Source organism: Sciurus carolinensis, unplaced genomic scaffold, assembly GCF_902686445.1.
Source record: "Sciurus carolinensis unplaced genomic scaffold, mSciCar1.2, whole genome shotgun sequence".
Taxonomy (NCBI): Eukaryota; Metazoa; Chordata; class Mammalia; order Rodentia; family Sciuridae; genus Sciurus; species Sciurus carolinensis.
The window spans coordinates 324394-338598 of record NW_025920132.1 but is presented as its reverse complement, the minus strand read 5'-3'; the positions used below and the strand labels follow the sequence as shown (position 1 = coordinate 338598).

At 36.7% G+C, this 14205-nt stretch overlaps 1 long non-coding RNA gene across 1 annotated transcript; it reads left to right on the top strand.

Annotated features, from left to right (window-relative positions):
* The first annotated feature begins 7023 nt into the window (after positions 1-7023).
* LOC124974129 (uncharacterized) lies at positions 7024-10514 on the top strand. Its single transcript, XR_007106749.1, has 3 exons — positions 7024-7146; positions 7538-7611; positions 9500-10514. It is a non-coding gene; the product is annotated as an uncharacterized LOC124974129 (long non-coding RNA).
* Positions 10515-14205: the final 3691 nt, after the last annotated feature.

The following is a 14205-nucleotide window of genomic DNA, read 5'->3' as shown; positions in this document are numbered from 1 at the left end:
TAGCAAAATGTAACTTTTAACTTTGTTTTCATAGGGAGAGGCCAATGAAGGCAGAAATAACTCTCTAGGACTTTCAAAGTCATGGTCTAACAGATGTGGAGAATTAGGTCACTTTCAAGGATTCTATGGACTTAATCATTTTTGGGGGGAGAGTAGCAGGAATTGAACTCAGGTGCATTCAACCACTAAGTTACATCTCCAGCCTATTTATTTATTTCTTTTTTTGTATTTTGTTTAGAGACAGGGTCTCACTGAGTTGCTGAGAACATCGCTTTTTTGTTTTTTGAGAACAGCATTTTTGCTGAGGCTGGCTTTAAACTCACAGTCCTCCTACCTCAGCCTCCTAATACACAGGGATTACAGCACGTGCCACCATGTTCAGCTGGACTTAATCTTTTATTCTCCACATTTTTATTAGTGCATTATAGTTGTACAAAATGTTGAGATTTGTTGTTACATATGTGTACATGCACAATATAAACATATAATTTGATCAATATCACTCCTCAGCACTTGCTTACTCTCTCCCCAACAGCCACCCATTGGTCCCTTTCTTCTACTGATCTTTCCATGGATTTTTAGGAGATTCATCTTCAACTTTGTTTTCCTTTATCTTCTCTATCTTTATCCTCTCATATGACATAAGACCCTTAATCCTCAGATTTTGACTGCTTTCACTTAACACGATGGTCTCTAGTTTTATCCAATTTTCTTGCAAATGACATAATTTTACTTGTTCTTTATGCCTGAATTAAATTCTGTTTTGTATATATACCACACTTTCTTTAGCTTTTCATCCATTGATGGATGCCTAGGATGTTTCTGTAGTTTGTCTATTGTGAATTGTGCAGCTTTAAACATGGGTATATATATATACCACTGTACTATAATGATTTTAATTCTTCAGGATAAATGAAGAGAAGTGGTATAGCTTGGTCATATGGTGATTCCATGCCTAGTCTTTTGAGGAGCCTCCATACTTATTTCCATAGTGGTTGTACTAATATACAGTTCCACCAACAAAAGTTGTTCATTTTTCTCCACATCATATCCAGAATTTATTATTATTTGTATTCTTGGTGATTGTCATTCTGATCGTGGGAAGTAAAATTTCAGTGTAGTTTTGATAGACCTTTTCCCAATTAGTAATGATGTTGAACATTTTTGGTTGTATATTTGTTGTCTCTTTGTATTTCTTTTGTTTTTGAAGTATTTGTTTAGTTTATTTGCCCATTTATTAATTGAGTCATTTGATTTTTTTGAGATTAATCTTCTGTTGTTCCTTGTTACCATTCTCTTGTCCCTCCATTACCATGAAAGAAAGGGAAATGAGGGCTGGGGATATAACTCAGTTGGTAGAGTTCTTGACTCACAAGTATAAGGCCCTGGGTTCAATCACCAGCATCACAAAAAAAAAAAAAAAGAACTGAGAAAATCACTGCATAAAAATACACAAGTAAAATAGATACACCTAAAATATTTAAAAAACATTATTTGTCATTAAGGTAATTCTCAAGTATAAAAAATAAATTGCATTTATGATGAGATTAATACAGTGCTATCTGATGCTATACTACTAGGTCTTGAAGTATATAAAACTCTTGTGGTGCTAGTGAACTTCTGAAGCAGTTTGTAGAAATATAGAAGGACATGACCCCATTACAGTCCTTGTCCCAACTCAGAGTCTCAGAGACACCTGGGACACCCCAAAAGGCTCTGCATGCCCTACACAGTTGTCACTTGGACTTCTGACCAGGAAATCTTCCTTGTCTATCCTGCCTCATGGGAGGGTCCATGTCGAGAAGGATCACACAGAATTTTGCAGAATCCAAGTCATTTTTAGGTTATTTTTTAACCTAAATTTTCATTCTTGAAATTGACATTTACATAGGACTGAGTGTGTCAATGTTGCATGGGCATTGAGCCTTGACCAGAAAATTTACAATGCAGGGTGACTATTCACATATGAACACTCTCTTTCTCAGTGTTCTTGAAGCATTGTAAGGGAACTTGAGGTTGCCAGTCCATGCCATCAACCACTGTGACAATTCTCTTTGTCTCTATTCCTGCTACCTGGTCCCCTAGCAGGACTCCACAAGGGAATTCCTTCATACACACAGTTAAAGCCCATATATTGACATGCTGCTTATTAATAATATAAGGAGAAAAAATTCCTGGAATCCTGAATGTTTTTGTTTCTTCTTGGAGCTGATACTTGCACTGGCAGAAAATCCTATGAGAGTTTGCAACATATCTGCCATACAAGAAATTCTCTGTCACCCTTCAGCACAGTACCTGGCCCCATGTGTCAAGAAGGAATGGCTGACTTAATTAAATTTTGATAAGCCAAGAGTGTACTAAACTGAGTTTGTGAGTACCAGAGGCACATGGCACGCCATGACTAGGAGGATCATGGGCACATTTGTTACCAGTCTAAGCTTGATTTAGCTATGAAAATGGCCTTTAGAGAAATGGCAAAATGCTCTTATACAGGAAAATACCCACTCCTCTCATCAAGACCTGTTGACCAGACCTGGCTCCAGTTAGCCTGCACATAATGGAGGAAGGTAAGACTCCTGGCCTCAACTCATTGCATTTTCTATTCTGTCCCCTGCTCCCATCCCTCTTCTCATCTCACTTTTATTTTTCTCATCATTATTGGCAAGACTGGATATCCCTGGAATCATGGGTTTTTCTTAAGCTCCCAGTTGATTCTTCGGGTGAAACATTGTTCCCATTTTACTAATGGAGCAAAAGTGGTCCCCCTAATACATTTGATGCTGTTACTGAGAAATAAATGTAAAAAAGGAACATGGAACAAAAGTGATGCATCATAGCTTGTTGATTAAATGTCTTTAAGTACATTCCATTATTTTCTGATTCTCTCCCCTGGTGGAGGCTACCAACAGTATTAGAAACTGAGGGAAAGGTAGAGGTTCAGGGTGCTGTACAGAGGAAAAGAAAGGACCCCACCCCCAGTTACAATCATCCATAGGTGAAGAGATCCCAGGCAGCAGGGAGTCTCAAAATCTCTCACATTGAACTAGGGCAAAGAGAAGTAGTGTACCTTTTAGTGAGTTAGTGAGAGGCTTTATTTATTTATTGGCAAGTCTATGGATTTATTTACAAAATGAGGAAAATCTAGAATCAACCTTCCCAGACTCACAATGAAAGTCAAATTTTTTCTGAAAAGAGAGAGAGAGATACCTGAGCCCCTCTTAAAAGTAACTTTTCTCTTTATTATGTGACTTTTTGTACCACTAAAATTTGGGGAGCAAATGAGCCTCCCTTTCAAAACAGATTATCTCTGTATGCATCAAGACAAGAAAGCAAGGATGAAGAGTTTGTGATGCTTTTTTTTTTCCTTGTAAAACACAGTTTACAGCTGAAAGAAGGAAGTACATCTGGTCAGGACTTCTGGTTTTTGTAGGAAGGCAGGGGAGTACCCACTGCCTGGGATCCAGGTGACTGGTAGGAAACCTGAAAGAACATGAGGTTGGCCTTGATTTGTGTAAGCCTTCCATCATGTGGCCACCACAGGTATTTCTTTCAAAAAATGGCCCACTGGCAAGCTGGGTTTTAGAAGAGTTTGTGCTCTCTATCTCTTCTGTGCTGATCACTGTTTTCTGCCTTCAGCCAGAATGCAGGTTCAAGATATAGATTAAACTCAGTTGGAGAAAAGTCAAGTTCTAATATTTACTATACACAACTGAGTCTTCTAGAAGGCATCTACCCAGTCTGCTGTGAGCCTCCACCAAAGTGGGCAGTGATGCATTGACAACTTCCCAATGGGTTGAAAGGTCATCTGTTTGTATAAGTTTGCATAGATGAGCAGATTCCAAGTTAGTATCCCAAAAGACACTTTGGAAAGTTCTTATTATATCAAGAGTCCCAGGTAAATGAAATTTAAAATAGAGACCTCAATTTCTTAGCATTAGAACCCAAAAGAACTTAGAACTCTGGTAACCAGGCACACATATTCTAGAAACGGTCTCTTATTTAGTTCATATGGTGAAGGCAATTGGACAAAAGAGCTGGATGTTTTCTTGATTTCTCCATAACTTCCAAGGTTCTAGGAACAAAAAATCAGAGTTTGACTCAGTCTTTACACCAGACCATTATGGCCACTTATTCAGAGCCACCTATAGGTAAAATAGGGCAACACAGAGAAGTCCAATCCAGGCAAGTCCTCTTCCATGACCACATGTGAGAAGTCCTTTGATCTTCCCCTTCTGCATGTGTAGGGTGGGCAGGATTTGCAGGGGACCTGCAATTTCAGGAGTAGGTTATTCAATGTTAAAATTGTGGCAGAATTCTCATGTTTGTACCACTGGACATGGCTGGTAGGGTGGATATTTTAGTATTGGATGTTAATTTTTCTGCTCAAATATTTATCCATAGACCTTATTCTGTAACCCAGTGTCACCACTGCACAGAGGCCTATGCATATATTTACTTATACCCAATCTGGGTATAAAAGTTTTCAATGGGATTGTCCCCTGTGGAGTCAGTCAGAATGGTCAACATTAATTACTGTCCTACATGTAAGACAATCTATTTTCAGAGTTCCATGAAGATCATCCTTGAGCTACATGCTAATTCTGTCTCCTTGGGGAATGAGCAAGTATACTACACAACCAACAATAATACCTCTGATCTAAGGTTAAAGGAGATTTCTGGAAAAGGATCTCCACAGGCAGAAATTGGAGATGACCAAAAGAGGTCCAGGACAAATATCCATATATGGAACTCCCCTAAACTCTGTTCCAGGAATTTACCACTTGAATGACCTACATTTCTTTTCTCAAAGAAATCTGGACTGTATTACTCCCCCTAGCAATTTAATAGGTGTAAATCTCCAGACTGTAGAAATAAAAGAGCAAATATTTTCACATCTTCTCTAATGTTTACTGGGCATGAATATTGATTTTCTCAAGCTGTTGTTTTGTTTTTGTTACTTGTCCTAGGTACCCATGTACTGGTCATACACACTGAACTTGAGTTCTTTTACAAGACTTAAACATTAACAACTTTATCTCCAGGAAATTATTGACACAAAGAGGAGTGAGGTTTACACAAACAGATGAGATAAAAGTAGTCTACATGATTTCATGACTGTGCCATGCCACAAAACAAATTTCTTTAGCCCTAGCAGCTGATGAGTGTGTCTTCACATGCCTTCATAATTTTTCAGTAAGAAATGTCATTTATAGCAGGTCAGCCTTTCAATGCTAGTGGAATATTATGAGTCACTTGTACCTTCAGTCAGTCATACTGCAGGGAGAGTTTATATGTGTCCTAGTGGACTGCATCAGTATCATTGGGTTGTCATAACAATGCCATAGATGGGGTTAAACAAAAATTTGTTTGTGCTAATTTCATATTCTGTATATCAAGGTACTTGCTTGAATAACTTCCTTTGAGGCCCACTCTTTGACATGCAGATTGCCATCTTCTGTCTCTATATTTGCATGGCATTTTTCTGTGCTTCTCTGTGTCTCTATTGCTGCTTTTTATAAGGAGAAAGAGTTAAATAGATTAGACTCTACACCAATTAACTGGATTAACATTAATCATATCTTTAAGAACCATATATTTAAATAGAGTCAGTCTGAGGTGCTAGGTATTTCGAATATCAATATATGAGTTTTGGGGAGAGGACACAATTCAGCTGATAACATAAACTTGTCTCCTGCTGAAGATAGACTCCAAAGAAAGAAAATATTGAGTGAAGGGAATATGCACATGTAACATTTTAATAGCTACATTCAGATTACTTTACATCACAGAAGGGTTGCTGAAGTTACATTGCCAGAAGAAATCTCTGGTTGTATCTGTTTCTCTGCATCCAGTATTCTGTGGGTGTTGGCATTTAAAAAAAAAGTTATTTTTCTTGGTTAATCTCTTGTCCATGTAGAAAATAAAATTCCACTGTTCCATTATTTTCCTGGAATTTCCCAAGTGAGAAGTTGTAGTTATCTTTTTTTTTTATTATCAGTCATTCTGATTTTTTTCTTCCCTGAGTCATACTCAGATTTTGAGCCCTGTGTTGGGCTTTCTTGCACCCTGCAGTCTCCAAGAATTTGTCCTGAGGAACCTGGGTTTTCATAGCTCTGTTACTGAAGACTTCCCTCAACATTAGAGGATTAAAAATAGTCTTTCAAGTCAAAGTACCTCCTGGGATGACTTCCTCAGCCTCTCTCTTTAAAATGGAGAAGAAAGTATATTTCTCTAAGTGTCCCTATATCAGGAGCAAAACAGACTTTGAGAAGATTAGAAGGAATTTCATACAATTCTTTCCTGGGCACTTCTCAGTTTTCACACATGTTGCTGAGAAGCCATTTGATATCTTGAAACCTGTGTTTTCTCATCCTTGAAATTGGATGTTTTCAGAGGACTCAATTGGCTAAGGACTTCATGGGGAATATTGATATAAGTAGGTGCTGTGCTGTGTTTTAGTCACATAAAGTTACTATTCTGTATATGCTGAATTTCAACTGTTTCCTTTTATTATTAATGTGAATACTAGAAATATTTAAATTACCCTTGTGCCTTACGTGTTGTTTTCAGTGGACATTTTTGCTATACAGGTTGCTTCCCATTTCAATGTTCAATCTGTCTTCTAACAGGACCAGAGAGCAGAAAAGTTAAATAAAATTTTATAGTAATTGTCATCATATTATTTTAATTCATGAATAATATACAGAAAAATAATTCATAAACTGAAATGACCTTACATGCAAGGTTAAGCAAATGTCCTGCTCTTTGGAGGCTTTAGACTGTAATTGCCAGATCTCAAAAGAAAAAAAAAAAGTACAACCAAGAACCTGTCATTCTGGCTTTATTCATGTCTGGATTGGACATTATTCCCTGTCACTCAAAAAGAAGATTCCCTTTGCTAAATTGGGTCGTGGTCTGAAGTCATATCCAATCAGGAGCACTAAGTGAGAACTGTCCAATCCTGTGTGCAGCCAGCTAGGAGGAGGTGGGCTTCCACAGTCTGGTGGGGTTCTTTTCTCCTGCATCCACCATTCCTGCCATTTGGCACTAGGATTCACTCTCACTTTCTGTAGTCCCTGGTTGCTCTGCTGTGGTGGTGCTGAAGATCCCCAGGGAGCAGGCCTGGATTTTGAGAACCAGGAAATGGTGAGTGTGCAGTGGCATCATGAGTCTGGGGAGGGAGGCTGTGGGAGAGAAACTCTTGGAACCAGGTACTGGCTATGATGGGAACAGGAGCTGGTGGCCATGACTCCAGGCATTCTCTCAAGTCTAGGTCTGAGTCCTCTTCTGGGGGTACCACTGTCTATCCAGGTGGGGAGCATATCAGTGGCAGAGACCCCTCACAGTCTTCCTTATCCCTGCAGGGACACTCAGCCCCTGACTCAAATCCTATCTGGCAGTTTTGTGCCTGTGGCCCAGCATCTTCCCAGACAGGAGCTGTGGTCTGGTCTATAGAAATCTTGCTTCATCCTGAGCGAGTCAGTTTTCATTTAACTTTTTATTTAATTTCCTATTTTGTTTTGTTTTTTTACTGAAGGTTGAATGGTGGAATACTTCACCTCTGATCTATATCCCTGGTACTTTTAAATTTTATTTTGAGAAAGTGTCTAGGTAAGTTGCTATGATTGGTCTTGTGGTTTAATTTACCTAGATTTTCTATTACAATTAAGAATGTAATTTTTACATACATATGGGTTCATGTATGCATTTTGTTTATATTATTATTCCTTGATGATTATCATAATAGTATGGTTTCATAATATTAGTGAATGTCAGGTAATGATGAGACATCTCTTGCTCTTATAATTGAAAAGTTTTTTGGCTAAATTTATATATATTTACCTTTGTGGTGAATTTTAGAACTGTATGCTTTGGTTCCTTCTTTCATTAAAAGTAATTCATTTTGATTTTTTTATTATTGCATTATAGTTATACTTAATATTTGGGTTCATTTTGACATTATCATGCAGACAATGAATATAATTTTCTTCACTTCAGTGCCCAGTTTTTCCCTTTTCTTGCTCCATCTACCTTCCTGTCTACCTTCTATTTATTGTTTTTAAAAAATTACTGCTATATAAATACACATAAAGGTAGAATTCACTGTAATACAATCATATATGTACATGGTGATTTTGATTAATATATTGTAGATTAATTTGGGGAAAATTGTCATCTTTATAATGATGAGATTTATCATCTACACATGGGATTGTAATTGTCTTTTTTGTGCTTCTGATGAATTTTATTTTCTCATAAGTTCTACCTATTTTCTAAACATGTATACTTGTGAATACATCATATGCATATTGCATCTATATAAAACTTAAATATGGTGTTTTATATCATTTTTAAACTGAATATACCATGGCCAAAAATGTGACTGATCCCTAGTGACCATTTTCTCCACTAGAAAGTTACTATTTCTCTCTCTCCAGATGTACTTTCTCTTGAATCATCTGCCTGCATTTCAAGTGTTTGGATGAGGTCTCGTGTGTTCTTACTGGTTATCATGTTCACATGTGCTGTAATTTCAAAGTTTCTGTGGTGGGTAGTATCATGTATCTTCAATAGCAAAAAAGTTGCCACGAGTAGATAATAACTTAAACTCCTCTTGAGTTTTTGAGGATTTTATTTTCAACAATACTATTAATTTTTGTCTATGATGAGATTTTTTTTATATTTCTCTAATTTCTAAAGATGTTGATTTTTTTTAATGCTTATTGAACACTTACATATCTCCTATATGAATTGGTTGTTCAAGGCTCTTACCTGCCTTTCTTTTGTGGTTTCTGGTTTCAAAGATAAAAGACAGAGCTTGATTTCAAGAAATAATGGTGCTATTTTTAATTATTAAAAAACATTGATTTGCCTTTTTTCTTTCCTTGAGTATACATTATAGGTTTCTTGTCTGTCTTATATTTGGAGATTATTTTAAATGGGATTCTAGGGCTTATTTTTGAAAATTCTAATAGGAAAAAATGAATAAGGGAAATCTCTCTTCCTCATGGCTGTAGGAAAATGAATATATTTCCTCAAAATAACTTGGTAAGTAAATTGTTGAATGACACATTCACCAAAACATTCACTTCTCTTTCTTTAAGTTTTTTTTTTTAATGTTTTTGACAGTGGATCATGCATTATACTGTATGGATTTTGGAGCTTAATAGAAAATCACATGGGATAAGATTTGGCAAATTCTAAAAATATTCACACATGATTTATTATTTATTGAATGACATGCTGTGGAGATAGCAAGAATAGAACTTTTATTTTTAGAAATAGTTACATATTTTTTAGATTTATTATATGCCTTTTATATTCATTTTTTTCTGAGTCATACTCAGACTCTGAGCCTGTTATGTGCTTTTTTTGTACCTGGTAGTTTTCAAACATTTACCCTCATAAAGAATCTGGTTTGGTAGATCTGTTTCTGAAGAGTTCATTAATATGAAAGAAGAAAAAAAAATCTGTGTTGCTTCTGTGATTTCTTCTCTAGGCACTCTCTTCAAAATGGGAAGAAAATAATATTTCTCCAGATCAACATCCTCATATCAAGAACTAACCAGCCTTTGAGAAGCTTTGAAGGGATTTTATATAGTTCTGTCTCTGGGTAGATGTCTGTGTGCTGCTGAGTTACCATTTAATGTCCAGAAAACTGTGTTTTCTCATCTCTACAATGGGAATAATTTTCAAGGATAAAGATGGATAATGTGCTTTATGGAGTCTACCAATATATGTATGTGCTGTGGCCCACAGCTGGACAAAACACCTGGAAGACACCATGCAGATACTAATTGTTGATCCATTGTCTGCCACTCACATGAACTTTTTTCAAATCTTGTATTGACCTTTTCACTGTAGGCACCCATGTCATGCACATGCCTGAATTTAAAGGTTGAGACATCCTTGTCTGAATTCCAGATTCTAATTCTGTAGTGGCTTAAGGTGGTGCAACTAACATGTTTCTCCTTGTTCTCCTTCAATTCTATGTCCCTAATAAAATAGTTCTCTTTTCCATGCATATATAACCCATGTTCAGCTATGTTTAGAAAATGACATAGAAACCTGTATCAATTGCTGATTCATAAAGGAACATTGAGATTACTTCTGGATCATGTATGTCCTTATTATAAACTGAACCAGGATTTCCATAGGTCCCAGATAGGAAATCTCATAACCAGCTAGCTATGTGAAAAGGTTTTGGTTAGATATATACAGACATAGCTTCAAGCAAGACTCTTGCCTGCTTTTCTTTCAGGAGAGGATTACAATTCCTTACCAATATTTCTTCTCAGGTCCAAAAATAATAGGAAAGATACTGCCCTGAATGAGAGCAGACAGCTTTAACCAGAAAGTTTCCAGAAGCAGATTTTATCCTATCAAATCCTGGCCATGGTTTCTTCCATAACACATATCAGATGGTAAAAAAAGATACTCTACACAAATACATAAATCATAAAAAAGATATATAGTAGTATGTATAAACACACTTAACAGGCACAGAAGTAGAAATCCTGCTTTCTTGACTAAGTGTCACTAAGACCTAAAATAATAAGAAAAATATGTCATGTGGTGTAGAGGAGGTTATTTGGGCTTTCAAATTCAAACTTTTTTTTTTTTTGGTACTGGGAATTGAACCCAGGGACACTTATCCACTGAGCCACATCCCCAGCAATTTTTTATATTTTATTTATATACAGGGTCTTGCTCAGTTGCTGAGACTTGCTTTGAACTCACAACCCTCCTACCTCATACTTTTGAGCTGCTGGGAGTTCAGGTGTGTGCTACCATACCTGGAAACACATTTCATCTTGATTCTAATCCCATTTGCTTATTGGTTGAGGGGTATTGATCTTAGGAAGAAAAACATGCTATAGACTAGCCATTAGGCCTAAGACCAAATTGCAAAATAAAAAGTTTATCTTTAGTGCATTTAAATTATAGATTCAAAGCTGTGGATATGATAACATAGACCCCCAACTCCTGGAACTTCATCTTCTTTTTCTTGCTGATAACTGAATTGAATGGACTGTGGCCAGCATTTTGTGGAAAAAAGTCTACTTTTGGAAATTTTCTGATTGAAGCTCCCTGCTTTCACTAAGGGCAGTGTCTCTCCTGTTTTTTGGGCTTAAGAAGAAATATTGGTAAGGAATTTTATCCCTCACTTCTAGAATAAAAAGCAGTGGTCAGGACCATTATCTCCCTGAGGTTAAGGGGAGTCATAGCTCTCAAAGTTGGAATTGGTCCTGTGAACTGGGATATTCTGGAGACTTGATATAGTTTTGAGAGTCCTTTTCCAACAATTCATGTATTTCATTCGTAATATATTTTGGTCACATAATGTTAATATCCCCATATTGGATACATTGTTAGGTTATTAAAATCAATTTCTATTTTTTTATGTGAATACTAGAAAAATTTAATTACCCTTACTCCTCACACATTATTATCATTGGATATTTCTGCCATAAGGGGTTCATCCCAGTTCAATGCTCAATCTGTTTCATCACAAGAAAGCAGGGAAGTTAAATAAAATTTTACAGTGTAGTCAATTTTTTCCATACATGAATCATATACAGACATATAATCCACAAATTGAAAAGGTCTTATGCAAGGTAAAATGCACAATCCTCCTAATTTGGCTGAATTCCACTTCTCCAAGGAAACTTTGCTTTAAATTAGTCTGAGGATCTGGATTTCAATTCCTAGCACCTCAACAGAAAAAAAAAAAGGTGCATTCAAGAACCTGCCATTGTGACTTCATTCATTTATAAATTTGATGTCACCTCGTATCACTCAGAAGACTCACTAGACTCAGTCTGAGCATGTGGAGACATAAACGCTATCTATTCAGAAGCTTTTAGGTAAGCATTGTCCAATATAGCACACAGAGAGTGAAGAGAAGCAGCAGGCTTAGCCATCCGGTATGACTTTTGCCTCTGGAACCTGCCAGTGTTGGTATCCATGTCTAGGCTCCCTCTTTCATTTTCAGGGGACCTGGTTGCTCTGCTGTGCAGGTGCAGGAAGATCTATGGGAGAACACTGAGACCTGCAAAAAGCTAATAAATGGTTAGTGTGCAGTGGCATCCTGAGAATGGGGATGAGGCTGCTTGAAATTTACTGCAGTGACTATGTTGGAATCTGCAATTTTGGACTAGCATCTATATTGTAATCTCTAGTGTCTGTAGGCCTGGGTTTTCCTCTGAGGCAGGTCAGCTCTGAATTCCCCACTGGCCAGTCAATTGGAGTGTATGTCAGCAGTAGAGAGTGGGAGTCCTGTCTTATCTCTGCAGTGTATCTGCAGCCTATACCTGAAATTCTACATAAGCACATATGTGGTAGCATTCCAGCACCTTCCCAGACTTATGGTATATTGAGGAGTGGGATAATCATCAGAATCACAACCCCATGTATTGTTTTCTTGCATGAGGGAACTATGGTCTCTAGGGGTCCCATTCTTTCTTCTGAGGTTACTTTTCTTTCTTTTTTGGGGGGATGTTGGTACCATGGTTTGAACCCAGAGATCCTTTACCACTGTGACTACATCCCTCATACTTTTTTTTTTTTTTGAGACAGTTACTGAGTCTGGCCTTGAACTTGTGCCTCAGTTTTCTGAGTTGCTGGGATTATAGGTGTGTGCCACACTGCATGTATCCTCCTTAATATACTTAATAAATGGGAAACAAAATGTCAAATCCAGAAACCTAACTCCTAGCCTAAACCTTTATGTATATATGTCAGTAAACTTCTAAAATTCCATTTCCCTGTCCGTGTTCCCAAGACAAATTCCCCTCTCCCCAATATTATAAATTGCTTTTGCCATATTACATTTGAAATAAGCACAGTGTTTTTAAAACAAGGACTGAGTATGGGCTCAGATTTAACATGACCCTCTGTCAAATCCTCAGTACCATAGAAAAAAAAATCAAAAGAAGAATTTTTTGAGTTCTTCTTTTCCTATTTGTATCCCTTTAATTTCTTTGGTCTGTCTAATTGCTCTGGCTAGAGTTTCAAGGACAATATTGCAAGGAAGTGGTGAAAGAGGGCATCCCTGCCTTGTTCCAGTTTTTAGGGGGAATGCTTTCAGTTTTTCACCATTTAGAATGATATTAGCCATGGACTTAGCATAGATGTCCTTTACAATGTTAAGGAATGTTCCCACTATCCCTATTTTTTCTAGTGCTTTGAGCATGAAGGGGTGCTGTATTTTATCAAATGCTTTTTCTGCATCTATCGAAATAATCATGTGATTCTTGACTTTAAGTCTATTGATATGGTGAATTACATTTATTGATTTCCTGATGTTGAACCAACCTTGCATCCCTGGGATGAAACCCAATTTATCATGGTGCACTATCTTTTTAATATGTTTTTGTATGCGATTTGCTAAAATTTTGTTTAGGATTTTTGCGTCAAAATTCATTAAGGATATTGGTCTGAAATTTTCTTTCCTCGATGTGTCTCTGTCTGGTTTAGGTATCAGGGTGATATTGGCTTCATAGAATGAGTTTGGGAGGGTTCACTCCTCTTCTATTTTATGGAATACTTTGAGAAGTATTGGAATGAGCTCTTCTTTAAAGGTTTTGTAGAACTCGTCTGAGAACCCATCTGCTCCTGGACTTTTCTTTGTTGGTAAACTTTTGATGACTTCTTCTATTTCATTACTTGAAATTGTTCTATTTAAACTGTGTATGTCCTCCTCGTTGAGTTTAGGCAATTCATATGTCTCTAGAAACCTGTTGATGTCTTCGAAATTTTCTATTTTGTTGGAGTATAGATTTTCAAAATAGCTTCTAATTATGTTTTGTATTTCAGTCGTGTCTGTTGTGATATTTCCTTGTTCATTCCGAATTTTAGTGATTTGGGTTTTCTCTCATCTTCTCTTTGTTAGTGTGGCTAAAGGTTTATCAATTTTGTTTATTTTTTCGAAGAACCAACTATTTATTTTGTCAATTTTTGGTATTGTTTCTTTCGTTTCAATTTCATTGATTTCAGCTCTGAGTTTAACTATTTCCTGTCTTCTACTACTTTTGGTGTTGGTCTGTTCTTCCTTTTCTAGAACTTTGAGCTGTAGTGATAGGTCATTTACTTGTTGAATTTTACTTCTTTTATTAAATGCAGTCCAGGAAATAAATTTTCTTCTAAGTACTGCTTTCATAGTGTCCCAGAGATCTTGATATGTTGTTTCTTTGTTCTCATTTA